Raw genomic sequence first — 21,009 nt, forward strand, 5'->3', positions numbered from 1 at the left:
GATGATACATTTTCCATTGTTTGGGGATGGGTGAGCTGGGAGGGGCTTCCCTGGTGGCTCAGACTGTAACGAATCAGCCTGCAATGCAGGAAACTGGGTTTGATCACTGGGTTGGGAAGATCCCCTGGAGAAGGGAATGGCAACCCACTCCTGTATTCTTGCCTGGAGAATTCCACGGACAGAGGAGCCTGGTGTGCTGCAATCCATAGGGGCTCAAAGAGTACATGACTGAGCGAGTAACACTACTACTGGGCTGGGGAGATTGGGGAGAATTTCTCTGATGTGTCAGGCCCTGACTGATGCACTTATAAACCAGGGGGCAAAACAAAATTTCTGCCTTTGAGAAATTCCCTTTCTTATTCAGAAAGGGGGTATTCAGACAAAAAATGAATGAAGAGCAGATTAATATAATGTGATATAAATGTTACATGTATTATGTACAATAAAATATCAAGTAGTGACAAATGCTGTAAAGAAAGAAAACTGGATGAAAGTTTTGATTTTAGACATGTGGTCAAGGAAAATCTCTTTAAGGGAGTTGATAACTGACAAAATTCCTCAAAGAAGTAAGGGGGCGAGCAACATAGACACATGGGGGAAGGACATTCTAGACAGATGGACCTTCAAATGCAAAGGCCCTTAAATAGGAATTTGCCTGGACATATTCAAGGGACAGCAGAAGTTTATTATGAATGGAGTGGGGTTAACAAGGGAACCCATGCAGACCATGAGGTCAGGGAGATAGAAGCAACAAGTATGACTTTTCTGTGTGTGAAATTCTAAATTTTTCCAGGAGAATCGAGAAAGAATTGGGCCCAAGAGAAGGACAGCCAGAATTTTTATGCATTTTTGTTTTGTGGTAGAAATCACTGTATGCCTTTTAATGTATTTATTTATTTTGTTTTTGGCTGTGCTGGGTCTTTCTCTAGTGGCAGTGAGTGGGGGGCTAGTCTCTATTTGTAGTGCATGGGGTTCTCACTGCCGTGGCTTCTCTTGTTGAGGAGCGCAGGCTCTAGGATTCAGAACTTCTGGAGTTGTAGCTCAAGGGCCCAATAGTTGTGGCTCGGGGGCCCTAGAGCAGAGACTCAATTGTCGTCACACGTGGATTCAGTTGCCCAGGGGCATGTGGAATCTTCGTGGACCAGGGATTGAATCAGCGTCCCCTGTGTTGGCAGGTGGCTTCTTAACCACTGGACCACCGTGAAAGTCCCAAGGGTTTTTGTTTGTTTCATCTGCTTCTGCGGTGTTTAATAAATGTTTGTTGCCCAGTTCAAGACTGTTCACTGGAAAGGACAAGGCCTGATCTGAAAAGTCACAGGCATGGGGAATGGGATGCAGGATATTTGAGAGCCTCCACGGGCAAGGAGACCAAATATTTAACTCTTCCCTGCCAACTGTTTCCTTGGCTCCCAAAGATCCTGTGGAGCTCTTAGCAAAAGAATGATTTAAATGACAAGCTCCATATGGGCCCTGGTATTCTGTAGTACTTGGCATTTGCCTACAGGCTTTTCACCAAAGGAGGTTTGCTACCTAGATGGGATTACCAAGAGCGACTATACTATCCAGTTTGGGGAGTGCCTTGGGATGTTGCGCTTCTCTTCACTCTGATAAAGAGGGCTGGGTTTTTGTACCATCTCTTCCACATCCTAATAATTAGTAGGAGTTTCCTCAGATCAGATTAAAAGTAGTTCAGTTTAGGGACTTGCCTGGTGGTCCAGTGGCTAAGTCTTTGCTCTCTCAATGCAGGGGGCCTGGTTCAATCCCTGGTCAGGAAACTAGATCCCGCATGTCACAACTAAAAAATAAAAGAAGGTTGAAGATACCACGTGCCATAACTAAGACCTGGCACAATAAAAATAAATAAATATTTTAAAAATAGACTGACATTTAAAAAAAAAAGTGGTTCTGTTTATACAACTTACATTAAGGTTCATACAGTTACTGCCCTCCCATCCTTTGGCTGGGCAGATGAGGTGGCAGCTACCTGCAAGGCTGCAGGGAAATCACCAGCTATGGAAATAGGCTGTCCTTTTAAGATCTTCCTTCCCTCGTAAGTTTAGTTGCTTTTTGGACTATGAGAACCTTGAGACCAGGTTCCTCTCTACAACAAGAGCAAGACCCAGCAGGGCTGGGTTTGTCCATCTTTGTAGCCCCACAAACCAAGTTCAATTCCAAACCTTTCTTTTCTCCAGGAGGCATAAGTTGGTCTACACTGAGTGGTAACCTTGACTGATATTGGCCTGGTGACAACTTTTAGTTTTAACAAGGAGTGTCAGATTTTGGCAGCGGGATTCGTTTTGTGTCTGGTGTAATGCACTGAGCTTGAGGAGTGTTAAGTCAGAGCAGTTGGGTGGATCTCTACAGAATATGTTTTATTTCATGTTTATTGAGAACTGGTAGGGAGAGTGTCGGAGAAGGCAATGGCACCCCACACCAGTACTCTTGCCTGGAAAATCCATGGCCGGAGGAGCCTGGTAGGCTGCAGCCCATGAGGTCACTAAGAGTCTGACATGACTGAGCGACTTCCCTTTCACTTTTTACTTTCATGCATTGGAGAAGGAAATGGCAACCCACTCCAGTGTTCTTGCCTGGAGAATCCCAGGGACAGGGAAGCCTGGTGGGCTGCCGTCTATGGGGTCGCATAGAGTCGGACACAACTGAAGAGACTTAGCAGCAGCAGCAGCAGCAGGGAGAGTGTTCCTTAAAAGGGCATGTCTATTTTATTTCAGCATCTACAGCTTATAGAAGGGAGCTAGATCACAGCTGAATGGAGACTGCCTCTTTTCCTTTTCTCATCCAAGCAGGTTTTTTCATCTTCTTTCTCTTTTTTATTAACAGACAGACCTGCAAGTGACATGGAAGAGTAATGGTGACGGAGTCCAGAGCTTATGTTCGGAAGATAACAGTGACTGTGTTACTGAATCCAAGCTTGGTCTGCTTACTGCGCATGCGTGCTGTGTGCTAAGTCTCTTCAGTTGTGGCCGACTCTTTAGAACCCTATGGACTATAGCCCGCCAGGCTACTCTGTCCGTGGAATTTTCCAGGTGAGAATACTGGAGTGGGTTGCCCTGCCCTCCTCCAGGAGGTCTTCCCGACCCAGGGGTGGAATCCAAATCTCCTGTGGCTCCCACACTGCAGGCAGTTCTTAACTGCTGAGCCACCAGGAAGCCCCACTTGCTGCACAATAGACCAATAATCAGGAGACCAGGTGTTAAGGCAAGGAATAGTGATTTTATTTGGAAAGCCAGGCTTCTGAGAAGATGGCAGGCTAGTGTCCTTGAATACCATCGTATAGGGGTCTGATTGCTAGTAACTTTTACAGAACAGAGATGAGGAGGAGGTGAGGAAGTAAAGTAAAAAGGCTGTTAAGTCTTGTAAAATATCTCCTGGCTTGGCCAGCATCAGGGAGGGGACATGTCAATTTTTTTTCTTTTCAGCAGTCATTCACAAGTGGACAGGATCAGAACGTCTCCATGTGAGCTGAACAAAGGCACTTTAGTTTAACATTCAGGCAGAGGGGCAGCACTAAGACAGGCCATTGTGTATGCTTACAGCTGTAGACAGCATCCTTTTTTGTAGTAGCAAAAGCAACGGCGGACAAAGTTTAAAGTCAAAGAAACAGATCCAACATGGAGTCAGATTCGGCTCTTCCCTGTTAAAATCGCACTGTCATCTTGCGATGATTTAAATGCGGTCTGGGACCTCATCCTTACGCCCTCATGCAACTTGACTACTTCAGTACTCATTGTTGTTGTTGTTCAGTCGCTCAGTTGTGTCCGACTCTTTGCCATCCTGTGGACTGCAGCACACCAGGCTTCCCCGTCTATCACCAACTCCCGGAGCTTGCTCAAACTCATGTCCGTTGAGTCAGTGATGCCATCCAACCATCTCGTCCTCTGTCATCTCCTTCTCCTTCTGCCTTCAATCTTTCCCAGCATCACGGTCTTTTTCTAATCAGTCAGCTGTTTGCATCATGTGGCTAAAGTATTGGAGCTTCAGCCTTCATATCAGTCCTTCCAATGACTATTCAGGACTGATTTCCTTTAGGATTGACTGGCTTGATACTCATTAGCATTTCTATAAAGGGATAATCCTGGAAGGTGGAAAGCAAATAAGCCAATTTTGCTGCAACTTTCTTGTTCCAAAACTAATAAGGGGGTGGGGGTGCTGAAATTAATGTCGAGGGTAGCAATTGAGATTAGTTATGTCTCAGCACTTCTCATTAAATTAGGATAAAGAATTCATTTTTTATTAGCTTAGGGAACCTTGTACATGTATCTATCACAGCAGGATTCTACTGAGTTGGAAGAGAAATATTATTGTCCTTGCAAAGATGCTCATGCCTCACACATATTTCTCCATTCTTTTTACATCATAGCCTCCCCAGTGGGGTATGTCAGCTACAGACTGGTGCTTGCCAAGGGCATTTGCCTTTTCCCTCTGCAGAGATTGAACTCTGTGCTGCTGCAGCTACTGACCTTCAATACACCATGAAGGGGATTCAGGGTGGAGAGTGAGGCACTCTGTGCTCCAGGGAAACTGGTGGAACAGGTCTTTAGACAGTCAGATATTTTCAGGAACTGATTTCATAATTCCTATCCTTCAGTTCAGTTTAGTTCAGTCGCTAAGTCATGTCCAGCTATTTGGGATCCCACAGACTGCTGCACGCAAAGCTTCCCTGTCATTTACCATCTCCCGAAGTTTGCTCAAGTTCATGTCCATTGAGTCTGTAATGCCATCCAACCATCTCATCCTCTGTTGTCTCAATCCTTGCATCTCCTCATATCTAGAAAAGCACTAAATCCCTTCATGGTGACATCAGCTCCACATGACTAGCATAAAACCTCTTGTAAAGGAAGTGCTTGATTGCACTGACCTCCCCCTTCACCAAAATCTTATTTACTGACCTTACCCCACCGCTGCTTTGGAGCAGTCTCTCAGGGGTATCTGAGGAGTTGTCCCCCGGGCTGCATCCTCATTTTCTCCCAAATAAAACTTAACTTGCAACCCACGTTGTGAATCTTTTTAGTTGACAGGTATAAGCATCCATTCTCTCTGATAATCAATAGTTATATAGGAGTAATACATTAGAACTTCTATTTGTATCTAAAATAAGAAATTGCACTCTAATACTGTAAGATTGACAATGATTTATGTATAAAATTTATAAGTGAATATAGATGTATTTTGGAGGCATATGTTCAAGATTTTTTACTCACAGGGATGGATGATCAAAAAATTTTGGAGATGATATAAATGATCACTAGGAGCAAATTCCCTTAGCATATCAGGAGTCTCTTTGAATTGTATAGTATTCAGAACAAGAAAGATATATTCATTTAGGTAATTATTCTACCACCAACATTTAAAATCACAGCCCAGGGCTTCTATTTCCAGAAATATTACTGTATATTACCTTGAAGCTCATGTCAAGACAAGGTGTCAAGACAGAAATGTTAACATGTCATGAAAGGGATAAATAAAATTTCATTAAGTTGTGATTTGGATATGGGAAGTTACAGAAAGGAAGTGACGGAAGGGGGCTTCCCTGGTAGCTTAGCTGGTAAAGAATCCATCTGCAATGCAGGAGACCTGAGTTCGATCTCTGGGTTGGGATGATCCCCTGGAGGAGGGCATGGCAACCCACTCCAGTATTCTTGCCTAGAGAATCCCCAAGGACAGAGGAGCCTGATGGGCTACAGTCCATGGCGTCACAAAAAGTTAAACATGACTGAGCAGCTAAGCACAGCACACAGCACAGTAACAGAAGAGTTCCTGAGAAACTCTGAGAAAGGTGTAGCAAAATGGCCCCATGAGGGAGGGGTCTTGGTCTAATGTGCAGTTTTAGTGAGGTCCTATGTGGGAGGCCCTTGGGTAGTCGGGCATCATGTGGCACCAGCTGTGATGCCAGCGACGGCCAGCCAGAGTTGGGAGGCAACACACAGAAGTTAGGAGGTCCCTCTTTCCCCTGACCTTTCTCTTGTCAACCTTGTCTTTTTCCTTCACTCCAAGTATTAGGAGGCACTTGTTGGGGCTATCTCGAGAAAGGAGATGTGTACCAAAGGAATTAGGATAAATACAGCACGAACATTCTTAGCAGACAGAGTGCTGAATGGAAATACTGAGAAACAAGGCTGGTGCAAGGGCTAGTTTTCCTTACTGTTCAATACCAAGACTGCTCCTTTTGGTCAGACTCTGCAAGTCAGTGAAATGCTCAGCTTATCCTTTGGTCCAAAAAGGGTTGTAGTTTTATCTGTTGGACAACAGGTGAAGAAAATAGTCTCTTTGATTATTTCAAGCTTGATTTCTCCTAAGTAAGGGAGGTGAGTCCTGAGTCCTTGCTGTGAATCTGGAGACTGGAGGACTCCTTCCGTTTTCCTGGTCTGGACTCCCTCCCATGGGGCATAATCAGTGTTGACTCAGCTGACTCAGAGGTTCATATGGTTGTAGGTACAACCAATACAGATTGTTCATATGTACAGCCTCTGGTTGTAGGTCACTCTTCTGCCTTTTTGAGGATCCTATTAGGGAGGACCTGGGGTGAGAAACTACTCAGTGGGGTTCCAATATAGCGACTATGGAAAAGTTCAGGCCAAAAGGTGGGCATTGGGCCACTGGGTAGGGAGGACTCATAGGCTCAGGGTCAGTGCCAAGGCCAAGGTCAGTTATTATACCTGGTCATGGACCCTTATAAATGTCTTCCTATGAAGGGACATTGTGAGAATAAACCATCCAGTGTTGGGATCCAGGGAATTATGCCCACTTTCCTATGTTCTAGTTATTTGCTAGACCTTCATCTTAATTTTTTTGATATTTTTCTCTTGACTGAAAAGACATTTTTTTGAGTTTTTTATTTTATATTGGAGTATAACCCATTAATGGGCTTCCCTGGTAGCTCAGCTGGTAAAGAATCCACCTGCAGTGCAGGAGACCCCCGTTTGATTCCTGGGTCAGGAAGATCCCCTGGAGGAGGGCATGGCAACCCACTCTAGTATTCTTGCCTGGAGAATTCGCTTGGACAGAAGAGCCTGGTGGGCTGTAGTTGATGGGGTCTCAAAGAGTTGGACACGACTGAGCGACTAAGAGTACCCACACACACACACACATACACGCACACAGCCGATTAACAATATTGTGATAGTTTCAGTTGAACAACCATACACATATGATATCCCTTATAAATGGAATCTAAAAAGAAAGAATACAAATAAACTTACTTACAAAACAGAAAGAGACTCACAGACTGCTGTATTTAAAATGGATAACCAATAGGAATAGATACAGGTATATGAAAAGATTTTGAGTGATTTTTTGTTTTCGAATTCCATCTCTTGCCCATCAGCTTGAGTCCTGTTTGTTGTATGCAGAAAATTGGTTGGACATGTGGCATTTATGGGGGCTTCCCTGGTGACTCAGATGGTAAGCCATACATATTTGTATGGCTGAGTCGGACATGACCGAGCATCTGAGCACGTACGTGGCATTTATTGGTGATTTCCTTGTTCCTACAAGGTCACAGGGATGTCATTGTCTGAAAAGATCTGGAAAGCACAGCTCTGGTTTAATGCCCACTCTTTTCTTTTTTTCCTCCTCCTATCTGTCTGGGAGTGTTTAATGCCTTGTCAGTGTAGAATGCAGATATACCAAAATTTATCTAACTTGCTTTTGTTTAGCAACTGGCTGTTTCATCTGACTTTAAATTTATCCTCTTACTAATGACTATGTGCATTTGGGAGGGAAGGCTTTGCAGATAAAGCAGCTCTGTGTCTCTGCTTTGCTCCCTCATCACATCCCCCTCTACAACCAAACTTCTCTCTCATTAGCTACAGGAAGCTTTGATGACCTCCTGTATCCAGGGCACCACTGAATGCTACAGAGGATTCAAAGAAGTAGGAGACCAAAACTCTGCATTCAATGCACTCACAGTAGAGAAATAAGCCATTTTTTAGCATGAGAAAGACTGTGGGTGACAAACTTCAGCCTCGGTTTCAAAATCTGTAAAGTGGACATAATAATCTTTACCTTGCAGAGTGGTTTTGAGATATAGATATACTATATGTAAAGGTGTGACCTCTAGGAGGCATTATTCTCATGGATTTTTAAAAGGTCATAGTATGGAGATTTTACTGATAATGATGCCAATATCAAGTTAATCCCATAGATACTTTTTAGTGGGAAGTTTGCAGATGTCTGCAATATATTTGAAATGCATAAAAAAGAAAATAGTTTGGTGGATGGAGGGAGGAATGGATAGATGTGTGAAAAAGTGAGAACAGTAAAGTGTTAATGGCAGAAACTGGGTGGTGGATAAATGGGCATTCATGACAAAATCCAGTCAATTCTGCTTGAAAATTTTTAAGTTAAAAGTTGGGTAAAAATAAACTGTATCATTGCTATTGAGAAAAATATAATCAGAACAAACAATAAAAAATATCACCTTTTAGGTGATATTATTAAGGTGTTTGTGGAATATAGACCAATGGCACAAAGGAAAACCAGAGGCAGAGAAGGACTGAAAGCAATCAGGAAAGACTCCGCAGATGAAGAGGATTATTGTTGTTGCTGTTTTTGTTGCTAATAGGAAGGAGACCAAGTGTCTCTTCATGTATTTCTCTGTGTCACACAAGGCTGACCTGCCTCCTTTCTGAAATCTTAGCAGCTGCTGCTAATGGAGAGCCCGGAGCCTGCTGCTAATGCTGAAAGCTCAGCTTCTCTGCCAGATTAAAATCTCAGAGACAGAGTTTTGGGTGAAGTAGAAAAGGAGACACAGCAGGCTAATGTCCTCAAAACTGTATATCCCAACTTGGGGAAGATAGTGACAAGTATTATAGTAACTGCTTAAAGAGAGCGTGATCAGCTCATGGAGATTCTTCTGATGGGTGGGTGGTGAGGTAAGCGGTAGTCAGCATCAACCTTCAGATCCAACTGGTCTGGGATCTACATGCTTATGGGCAGCATATCATTCTTAAGACTTCTCCCACCTAGCGAGAGAGTTCCAGTTCCTGTAAAATAGCTCAAAGATATTGTTGAGTGTATCCTTTGATGAGGAAAGAGGACCTTGCCACAAGGCTGCTCTTGACTGTTTCTCCCTGGTCTCGCATCCCCTCCCTTCCTTAATTAACAACTGCTTATCTGCTCATTGAAACTCAGAAGGTCAGGGAGGCTGAATAAAGGCTGTTTCCTATACTTAAGGAAATGGGGACACAGAAAGGCATTGTGCCTGGGAGCCCCACAGGGCCCTGGTTGGTATTGAAATTGTTTACCTCATATTGGGACTTGAACCCATGTACTGGGACTCATACCCAGCCAAAACCCTGCTTGGGTTTTGAACCCGCAAGGCTGGGACTCAACCCAGCTAAAACCCACAGTACCTGGTTTCAGGACCTAATGAAGCTCAGGTTCTTGACGTCTCATCACAGAAAGAATACAGTGAAAGATAAAGTGATAGGTAAGAAGTGAATTTATTCAGATTCAGAGAAGAGCACCTTCCATAGACAGAGTGTGGGCCATCGCAGGGGGCAAGTGCAACTGCAAAATGTGGTGTGGTTAGTTTTTATAGGCTGGGTAATTTCATACACTAATGAGTCAGAGGATTAGTCCATCTGTTTTGGAGAAGGGGTGGAGATTTCCAGGAATTGGGCCAATGCCCACTCCTTGGTCTTTTGACAGTGCCTTGGAAGAGACTATGCCAAAGCCTTTGACTGTGTGGATCACAATAAACTGTGGAAAATCCTGAAAGAGATGGGAATACCAGACCACCTGACCTGCCTCTTGAGAAATCTGTATGCAGGTCAGGAAGCAACAGTTAGAACTGGACATGGAACAGCAGACTGGTTCCAAATAGGAAAAGGAGTACGTCAAGGCTGTATATTATCACCCTGCTTATTTAACTTATATGCAGAGTACATCATGAGAAACACTGGGCTGGAAGAAACACAAGCTGGAATCAAGATGGCCAGGAGAAATATCAATAACTTCAGATATGCAGATGACACCACCCTTATGGCAGAAAGTGAAGAGGAACTAAAAAGCCTCTTGATGAAAGTGAAAAAGGAGAGTAAAAAAGTTGGCTTAAAGCTCAACATTCAGAAAACGAAGATCATGGCATCTGGTCCCATGACTTCATGGGAAATAGATGGGGAAACAGTGGAAACAGTGTCAGACTTTATTTTTTTGGGCTCCAAAATCACTGCAGATGGTGACTGCAGCCATGAAATTAAAAGACACTTACTCCTTGGAAGGAAAGTTATGACCAACCTAGATAGCATATTCAAAAGCAGAAACATTACTTTGCAACAAAAGTCCATCTAGTCAAGGCTATGGTTTTTCCAGTGGTCATGTAGGGATGTGAGAGTTGGACTGTGAAGAAGGCTGAGTGCCAAAGAACTGATGCTTTTGAACTGTGGCATTGGAGAAGACTCTTGAGAGTCCCTTGGACTGCAAGGCGATCCAACCAGTTCATCCTAAAGGAGGTCAGTCCTGGGTGTTCATTGGAAGGACTGATGCTAAAGCTGAAATTCCAATACTTTGGCCATCTCATGCAAAGAGTTGACTCATTGGACAAGACTCTGATGCTGGGAGGGATTGGGGGCAAGAGGAGACGGGGATGACAGAAGATGAGATGGTTGGATGGCATCACTGACTCAATGGACATGAGTTTGAGTGAACTCCAGGAGTTGGTGATGGACAGGGAGGCCTGGCATGCTGCGATTCATGGGGTCGCAAAGAGTCGGACATGACTGAGTGACTGAACTGAACTGTACTGGAACTGTCATGGTGTATCTGGGTGTGTCATTTTGCTTGCTGATTGAGGATCAAGGTCTATCTTGTCTGCCATCTTGGTCCCATTTGATTCTAATCTTTATGTTGTGTCCTTGGGCTATGTCATTCTTTCAAAAGTTGTGCCCTGCCAGGTTCCCTTCTGTTATAGTATCACTGCCTCTGAGGAATAGATTGTGACCAAGATTCTACATGTGGTCCCCACCAAGTGTCATGAAAGCTAGCCCACTAGCTCAGTGCAAGAGCAGAAGGCGAGTTGATTACATCTTCACAGGCATCAGTAGGGAACAGAAGAGAGTCAGAAGAGGGGGCAAAATGTGGCAGGGGACTCAGGGCAATGAGGCAGCTGGAGAAGGGCAGGGAGTGGGCAAGAGGGGAAGAAGGGGGGGATAGTGTGGTCCTGAGAGAGAGCTGGCCTTGGCCCAGCCAGCTCCACCTTCACAGTGTTTGGAGGCAAATGCCGTGCATTTACCTTCATTTCTCATCTCCAATCCAGGAAGGCAGGAGAAGATCCTAGTTAAGAAGGGCCTGAGGATCATTAGTGATAAGAACCAGGTAGCTGAAATGCCTTGTTCAGCACTCTTTTCTATATTTCATCTCTGTAACCTTTTCTTTACCTCCTTCTACTTAATTTTCTTCCTCTTTCCTCCCAAGGGTCAAGGAGAAGAGAGGGGAGAGAAAATAAGATGAAAATGGAAGGAAGGTGACTTAGATTTGGCTATGTCTGGTTCCCCTCTTGAGTCTGGGATGCTGCAAACACTACCTCTTCCAGAGATTTTCCCTCAGGGTTACAGAGGCTAAATATCACATTGCACCAAGGCTGTCTTTATAAAACACCTTTTTGGTCCATTCTTATTGAGGTCTATGGTGTGTCTCTTTGGTGCACACATCTGATGGGAGAAGGCAGATCAGAAGAACCAAGGATGTAGAAAAGCAAAGAACAAGAGATGGAAGGTTCTTGGTGGTGAGGCCATAAAGTCCTGGCTACCATAGGTATTGATTTCCACCCCTTCTCCTGCCTCTTCTGCCATCCGGCCCAGGTATAAAGTCACAGACCTCTTAATTCTGCCTCTGCCTTCCTTCCAGAAGACTTCTCTCAACCCCAAAGCTTGGAGGTAATTCCTTCTGTTTTACTTTATTTCACATTGACTTTCTCCTGTGGTTGCCATGCTCATGTGTGTGCATGGTCAGTTGCTCAGTCTTGTCTGACTCTTTGTGACCTCATGGACTGTAGCCCACTAGGCTCCATGGGGATTCTCCAGGCAAGAATACTGAAGTGAGTTGCCATGCCCGCCCCTAGGGGATCTTCCCAACCCAGGGATATAACCAGTATCTCTTATGCCTCCTTCCTTGGTGAAAGTGAAAGTGTTAGTTGCTCAGTCTTGTGCGACTCTGTGACCCCATGGACTGTAGCCCACCAGACTTCTATGTCCGTGAAATTCTCCAGGCAAGAATACTGAAGTGGGTTGCCGTTTCCTACTCCAGGGCAACTTCCCGACCCAGGGATCAAAGCTGGGTCTCCTGCATTATTGGCAGAGTTTTACCGTCTGAGTCACCAGAGAAGCTAGGTGGGTTCTTTACTACTAGTGCCACCTGGGAAGCCCCACAGTGATCAAACTATATCACAATTACATTTTGGTTGCTTTTCCCTCTCATTACAGTGTGATCTACCTGGGTCTTTTCTCGCTATATCCTTTGGCATGTAGTGGATACTCGGTTGATGTACGTTGAGTGTTGAATGAATTAATTAATCCTGTCATGTAGAGCCTGCCACTCTTCTTTCCCAACTCCTGAAGCTCACCTGGCTCAGTTCCATCTCCCCAGGATATTCTTCTCCAGTGTCCAATGTGAGAACTGATCTGGAGTTCACCTAGCACCCATAGAACCTTCTTCAGACACCATTTCTTGGAACGGATACATAATTAAGCCATGATGAGATAGTGCCTTATCTCTGCGACTCCTAACAAGTCTGATCTCAAGAATAGAAATGAAGGCTTTTTGAAGGAAAGGATGGACCTGAAAGCAACTGGTAGGCAATCAATCTAATTCTGTGGCCACTGACAGTGGTTACAAAGTCTCAGGTTACAGAATGGGGCAGGGTGGAAAGGGGGCACACGGCCCACCATCAGGTTGCAGGTAGATGGTCATACTTCAGACTCCAAAATCCCTTGGAAACAAGCTGAAATAAGATGACCTTCATTTTCAGTTGATCCCAGGGTAGTAATTTCTTGGAAAGTACAGATGGAGGCAATAGGACTGAGAATGAAGAACAATTCAACATGAATCAGAGGGATGGAAATTGCTTTTCACTCTGGGTTCTGAATAGGTGATGGTCAGAGATGGCAGCATGTCCAGGACATGTCAGCAGTGCTGGAAAAGAGATGTTCTTGCTGTAAATCTCTCCCCCTCCTTTCCCACTGCCCTCCTGGCAGCATCCTGTTCTCCATTGTTGGAAGCTTCTTACACAGGCTTCCTTGTCCTGGTAAGTACACCCAGAGCACTCTATACCACCCTTGGGCAGGGATCACTTTCTGACCTGGAGCAGTTGTGAGTGTAGCTGTCTTTTTCTCTCAAAGCCAGCCAGCACATTGCAATTCCTCACTCATCTGCATTGCTGCCTCGGTGCTCACAGACAACTTTCCTCATTGTAAGGACTCTCTAAGTATTTTTACTCCCTTGAATTAAATTCACCTTTTGGCTAAAGTGCCAGATGGATGGGGGCATTCACCAAGTTTGAGAGAAGTTTTGGCTTCTCAGTGGGAAAAAGTTGTCTGGCAACAGGTGTCTTGCATGGGGCTTCCTACTTGTCATTCCCAAGACAACTTCTCAGATGCGTCTTTGTCACTCCAACTGCCCATAACATTCTGCTATTGCCAAGGCCCTATGATCTGAGCTGGTTTTTCTCTCTTTGAAGCCATTCCTTCTTACTTCATCCTGTGGTATTCTTTATACCTAGAAGTCCTGAAGACTGGGCCCAGAGAAGCTAACGTCCCCCTCAAATGCCTTTGCAGTTTTACACTTCACAGAGACGTGACAGCCCCTCTTACTGCTTTTTCTGGGGGAGGCAGACTGGGGCAAAACAAGTCAAGGGGTCACACAAAGCTGGCTTTAATTCCGTGTAAGTCAGAGACTGAGAATCCCAGTGGATGCTGTGCTCTGTTCTTATTTATGAGGGTGAGACCCTCTCAACTCCACCATCCTATCCCCCTTCTTAAGTGTAGGCTGGAGGATAAAACTGCGGTAGAGCAGTGAATAATAGCTGACATTTACTGAGAACTTATTGACTATCAGACATTAAACCAGATTCTTTACATGCTATTGTTTTATTCTTTCCACTAACACTATGAGGTATTACTGTGGTCCCATTTCAACAATGCAGAAACTGAGCCTCAGAGAGGTTAATTTGCATGTTCAGGATACCCCAGCTGTAGTGTTGGGCCAGGGTTTATATCTTGCTTCCAAACAATAGGATTAAATAATAATCATCTCCCAACAGATGTCTCCTAAATTTCAATGAGGAATTTGCATCTTGAGGATGTCAGACTGAGCATACATCCATTTCACTTCTTCTGAAAAGAACAAACTGTTATAGTCTATTTCTTTATTGCTGGTCTAACAGGAAACAGTCTGCTTCCTTACTTATAAACCGGTTCTTAGAATTAAGACCATAAGCCTTGATGTGGTACAGGAAATGATGCATTTTGCATGCTCAGGAAGCAGTGACCAGCATAAAATATTTGGCAAGTTTCATACTCTGATTGAGAATCAGGGAGCTGAGGGAAATAGCTGAACATCTTTCCACTCTACTAAATATTTCTCTGCAGTGTGATTTTTTTGGGCTTCCCAGGTGGCACTAGTGGTAAAGAACCTGCCTGCCAATGTAGGAGACATAAGAAACACGAGTTTGATCCCTGGGTCAGGAAGCTTCAGAGGAGCCTGATGGGCTATAGTTCACAGGGTCACAAAGAGTTGGACATGACTGAAATGACTTAACACATACACACACACACACACACACAGAGTGTGATTTTTAGTGGCTGTATAATTATTTGAGTGCATGGTGTACCACAGTTTAGTTGCATGAAATCTGGGCACTGGCAGAGTTATTTAAAGCATGGAGAAATTTTGAAAAAGAGAATTGGAGGATTAGGTGTACCATAGCCAGATTTTCAGGCTTTATAGGTTTGCGTGGGACTAGCTCTGCACCAAAAAGGTAACATATACACTGTGTTATTTTCCAGGCAGTGAGGGGAGGGGCAATGAAGTCTAACTTCATCCCAGCCACCTCTATGAAAGGTCATCCAATTAAATCTTGTAGTGTTGGAGAAGGTCAAGTTCCAGTTCTCAACCATCTACAGAAGACATAATCCCATCTTCTTAATCCAATGGGTCAGACTAATTTTGGTTCAGAGACATAGAAACCTTAACTAACTGAAAGAAGGTGGAAGCTTAATAAGCATTCTTTCTTCCCTTTCTTTTGGCTGCACCAGGCAGCATGCAGGATCTTAGTTCCCCGACCAGGGACTGAACCCGTGCCTCTAAATTGGGAGCACAGAGTCTCCAGGGAAGCCCTTAACAAGCATTCTTAACTGGGTGACAATCATGGGAAGAATATCCATAATATGATTCTTTGTGCTTGCTACATTTGAAAGAACAGTACGTTTTGAAAAGAAACACAAAGAGAAATTAGTCTGACCTTATGTACTGGCTAAGGATCAAAACATTAAGAGAAGCATAAGAAATTATCTTTCCAAAGTGGGGGGAGTTTACAAATATTCAGTTCAGTTCAGTTCAGTTCAGTCACTCAGTCCTGTTCGACTCTTTGCGACCCCATGAATCGCAGCACGCTAGGCCTCCCTGTCCATCACCAACTCCCGGAGCTCACTCAGACTCATGTCCATCGAGTCGGTGATGCCATCCAGCCATCTCATCCTCTGTCGTCGCCTTCTCCTCCTGCCCCTAATCCCTCCCAGCATCAGAGTCTTGTCCAATGAGTCAACTCTTCGCATGAGGTGGCCAAAGTACTGGAGTTTCAGCTTTAGCATCATTCCTTCCAAAGAACACCCAGGACTGACCTCCTTTAGAATGGACTGGTTGGATTGCCTTGCAGTCCAAGTGACTCTCAAGAGTCTTCTCCAACACCACAGTTCAAAAGCATCAATTCTTCGGCACTCAGCTTTCTTCACAGTTCAACTCTCACATCCATACATGACCACTGGAAAATATTAGATACACTGAATTAATTCATCCATCAGAATAGTGTTCTACTAATAGATTGTACCCATGCACCTGGCCAAACCATTTCCTGTTTTATTTCAGATCCAAGATAATAGATTCTTACAGTGGAGAGGGACCTCTAGGGACACTCGATCTGGGCTCCTCTTTCAGACTGGACAATAATGATGGTATCTTTCAGGCAAAAAGGGATAGTATACTAAGATGGTAAAGGAAATAAAGAGCTTTTGAGCTTAGTGAGGGATCATGTCTTTTCACCATCAAAACTTAGCATAGCATCTGGCATAAACTAGTAGATACTTTATACATACTTTGAGAACCAATAAAGGAATTAGAGGTTGAAGAAGAATTGTGATTGTCCACTGCTTGGCACTTCAATGGAATGTGTAGTGTGTGGCAAAAGGTATGGAGTCACCCTTCTCTCTGGAATTATGTCTGGGCCCTTCTCAGCTTCTTAGATTTACATGTCAGGAATTTCCCAAGAGATCATTTTACTTCAGTCTTCTCAGGAATGGAAGTGATTAAGAAGTGATGGTGTCTAACTAGAAATTTACAAGAAGGGGTGGGTGGAAGGGAAGAGTGCTAACTTGAGCTTGTAGTGCCTCCCCATCAGTAATGTTTTGAGCTGTGGATAGAAGTTGGGAGGCTGTATCAGTGGGTACAGAGTAAGAGATGACCCGGTTGGCTCTGATTACTGACCAGTCTATTACAACGGAATGGCTGGGGACCACAAATTTAAGTAAATAATTCTGTGTATAATAAGTGAACCTAATCCTTAACATACTTGTCTTCTTTACAGGAAGATGGAAGGCTCTTCATCAAAACAAAGATATCCTCATGGTGACATATGCTGAATAGAAATCAATTCATGACATTTGGTTCCTGCTTTTTTAAAGCCAACGTGGTCCACATTTATATTCCTCCTCTTATGCAATTAATGTGAAAGTTCAGATTTGGGAGATCTCTTCTATAATAAGCTGTCATGAAAAGGCCTTCTCTGGCTTCCCTGGTGGCTCAGATGGTAAAGAATCTGCCTGCAATGTGAGAGACCTGGATTTAATCCCTTGGTGAGGAAGATCCCCTGGAGGAGTATTCTTGCCTGGAGAATCCCATGGACAGAGGAACCTTGTGGGATGTGGTCAGGGCTTTATTATGTTGAGAAAAAAGAGAAAAATTCCTGCAAATAATGGCACTTGGGATGAGAACAAATTTTCTGGGCAATTGAATGGTAGGAGACTCAGCATTTTAAGAAATTATTTCTGTTCTAGTCTATTGTTTAGCTATGACACTTCCTGTTCAAGCTATTAACAACTCAAGTTATATGTATTAATTCAGAAGGGGACTCGAGTTTACAGAATTCTCAGACACACAAGCATCACAAGTACCTCCAGATCCAACAGGAAGCCACTTCTCAGGTGTTATTCTTGGCTGGGAATGGTGAAGAGGAAGCGGTGGCCGTGTCTCAGTGTGGTCTGTGGTGAGAAGTGGAGCGAGCGTGAGTCACTCCAAACCCTATCTGCAGTTCATCTGGCACCTTGCTTGTGAAGACACCTGCTGTGTAATGGTTCAGAGCCGCAGCTTTGGAGTCAGACAGTGTGGACAAGCTAGCTGACAGTTCTGTCTCTCAGGTCCCTTATCTGTAAAGTAAAGGGAGGGTGGCCAGGAGGGATAGCAGCAATTACCTCACCGGGTTGTTGTGACCATTAGATAAACTAATACTTGTTAAACAGTTACCACAATGCCCAGCACATTTGGTGAGTAATCGGTAAGTGTTTAATAACATTACACACACATGCATGCATATGGGATTATGCTTTCAGTTCGGGCAGCCCAGGTGGTGCTAGTGGTAAAGAACCCACTTGCCAATGCAGGAGATATAAGAGATGTGGGTTTGATTCCTGGGTCGGGAAGATGCCCTGGAGGAAGGCATGGCAACCCACTCCAGTATTCTTGCTTGGGAAATCCCACGGACAGAGGAGCCTGGCAGGCTACAGCTCACGGGGTCACAAAGAGTCAGACATGACTGAAGTGACTTAGCACGTGTGCAAAAAGCCTTCATTTTAGGCTTCTGAATTTATGATCTGAGAAAATTGATAAGACAACTATTTCCCACAGTGACTGGCAATTTGTAATAATTTGTGATAATAGAAGCCAAGGATAATAGTAAGTGAATACCCACAAGTAAACATCACACCCTATTCTAGTCAGATGATTCAATATCCTTCCCTGACATACAGGTCTTCCTAGAAGGCAATCAAATAGAGCTTGACTTTCTCCTCCTAACCCTATGTATTTCCTATAGTAGGTACCATCTGTCATTTAATGAAAACTTTTGTTGCAAGAGGGCAAACAGGCAAAGCAAACAGCCCTAAAAATCCATGCATTTTTGATTCACACATTCTAATAGTAATGGACAACATAGATTAAAGTCATATTGAATTCCAATTATTTACCATTTGTACTCTGATTAAAATGTCATTTCCAACACTGATATCCCATTGTTTCCCATTTCTCCTCAAGAATTGTTACCTATCTTTAAGTACATTTCAATAAACCTTTATGGAGTAATTTTCCACTTGCCAGTCATTGTGCTAGACTTAAATAGGGCAATATCCCTTCCCTCCAAAAGAAGGGAAGGAAAACATATGTCTCCGAAACCAATACAAGGTTATAATATTGTATACATGAAGATTTGGGAGCCTAGAGCTTTGGAATAATTGATGATTTCTTGTAGCAGTGCACGAAAAAAATCCTCATTAGTTTTAGCCAGAGTGATTCCAAGATCATTCATTATGAAATGACCTAAGAATTGGTCATTTTCAAGGCTTCAATCAGCTTTCATGTAGCATAAATCAATAAGAAATGTGGGACAACCTTGGGAGCCTTGGAAAAATAAGGCCCTGATATGAATGAGAGTAAAGTTTAAGTTTTTCATGGCAGAGTCAAGGTTTTCCAATTGATTTGCCAACAGAATTGAGTTTGGATTCTATATTGTGCACTGCTTCAGAGCAAATGATGCAACCCATTCCATCATTTAGTAATCTCCTGTGAGCCAGTTTCCTTCCTAACACAGGAAGGATGCCTTCGTGATCCAGTTGAGCTCTTCTCTGTAACAGTACTGTTGTCCACTTTTTTTTCTGGTGAAGTTCTAGGCTCCTGACCACTAGGACAGCAAAACTAGAGCTAGCTGGATAATGCTACCAGTGAGTCAGAGCTCAGTGAGTCACTACAATGCTCGAGGTCTTCTCTAATGATCTTTTCTGGCAGCTTTAACTCATGCTCCATTATCAAGAGTGAACTGGCAGGTCCAACTCTCAAGTCCAGAAGTTGACTGTATGTCTACTGGAGAGTTCCTTCTAGATAACCCACAAATCCTCAAATTCTGTTCATTGTATTTATTCCCCAAATCTGTTTCCCAGCCTGTGTGATTCAGGAATGACAAATATTTATGTAGTTGCCAGGGCCAGAAATCTAAGAATCATTCTTGTCTCACTCTTCACCACTATCCAGCAAGTTACTAAGGCATTTGAATCTCTGAGTATCTCTTGAATCTGTCTTGGCCTCTTCATAGGAAGTGACTTTTAATATCATAATCTGGGGTGGGAGTAGGGGGCCATTGGCAGAAATTATGCTGGGGGTGAAGGGTAGAGGGAGGGTAGGATAATTTCTTACCCTGCAGCTGTCATTCCCATCCTCATCTAAAATTAATGAAACAGTCTCAATCTTGTCTGCCTCCAATCCAACTCAAAATTACTGCCCAAGTAATGTGTCTACAGAGGCTTCCCAGGTGGCACTAGTCGTGAAGAATCCTCCTGCAGGAGATGCAAGAGCTGTGGGTTCAATCCCTGGGTCAGGAAGATCCCCTGGAGGAGGAAATGGCAACCCACTCCAGTATTCTTTTCTGGGAAATCCCATGGACAGAGGAGCCGGTGAACTACAGTCCATGGGGTCACAAAGAGTCAGACACGACTGAGCAACTGACCACCACCACCACCACCACCACCACCACCACCACCACCACCAGTGTCTCTACAATGCATTCCTTTTGTAAGAATTATTAGGAATCTTTAGGGGAAAAAATGTAATGAAAGGCATGGAACCCTTGGTCATAGCAGATAATAAAACAGTTTAGCACTGGTTCATGAATATGAAGATAAATGAATGGAAAAACTAAGAAAGCCTAGAAATCTGAGAATAGATAGGTATTAATAATATAGATAAATATGGCACTTCAAATCAGTGGGGGAAAATAAGGACAGTTAATCTTTGTTCTTTTTGTCTCCCAGCTTCCACTACAAGGAGGCTTTTCTCATCTATTTACTTGCCCTGGTCACACCTGAAGTGGTGTATGAGCACATGTACTCCTTGAGTCCTGCATAGTTTTCCTAGTCTGTTTCTTGGGATGAGGGTATAATTACTGCTCAAAGTCTATTAGTAAGAACATGACCACATTTCTCTGCAAAGGAGGCTGGAAATTTAGATGTTAACTCAGTGGCCATCACACAGATAAAAGGGAAAAAAAAATGGATCTAGGGGGACAATAGCATTCTACCTCCTTCAGTCATCACGTAAATATCATTTTCAACACATGCTACTTGCCAAGCTCATTTGAGGCATTAGGGATACAGTGAACAAAACAGGCAAAAGCTCCATGCCCTATATTTACTTCAAAGGCAGAGCAGGAGTGGGTGCATATGTGCCTGCTCAGTCACTCAGTCATATCTGATTCTTTGTGACCCCATGAACTGTAGCCCACCCTGGGATTTCCCAGATAAGAATACTGGAGTGGGTTGCCATTTCCCCCTCCAGGGGATCTTCCTGACCTAGGGATTGAACCCAAAACTTCTGCGTTGGCAGGTGGATTCTTTACCACTGGGAAAGCCCAGGAATGGGCTGAGAGCACACCAAAAATAGCATAAAAATATATGTATATCAGATGATAATAAGTTAAATAGCCAAAAATAAAGCAGAGAAGCCACATGGGGAGTTCAGGGA

This window comes from Ovis canadensis, chromosome 12 (assembly GCF_042477335.2).
Source record: "Ovis canadensis isolate MfBH-ARS-UI-01 breed Bighorn chromosome 12, ARS-UI_OviCan_v2, whole genome shotgun sequence".
Classification (NCBI taxonomy): domain Eukaryota; kingdom Metazoa; phylum Chordata; class Mammalia; order Artiodactyla; family Bovidae; genus Ovis; species Ovis canadensis.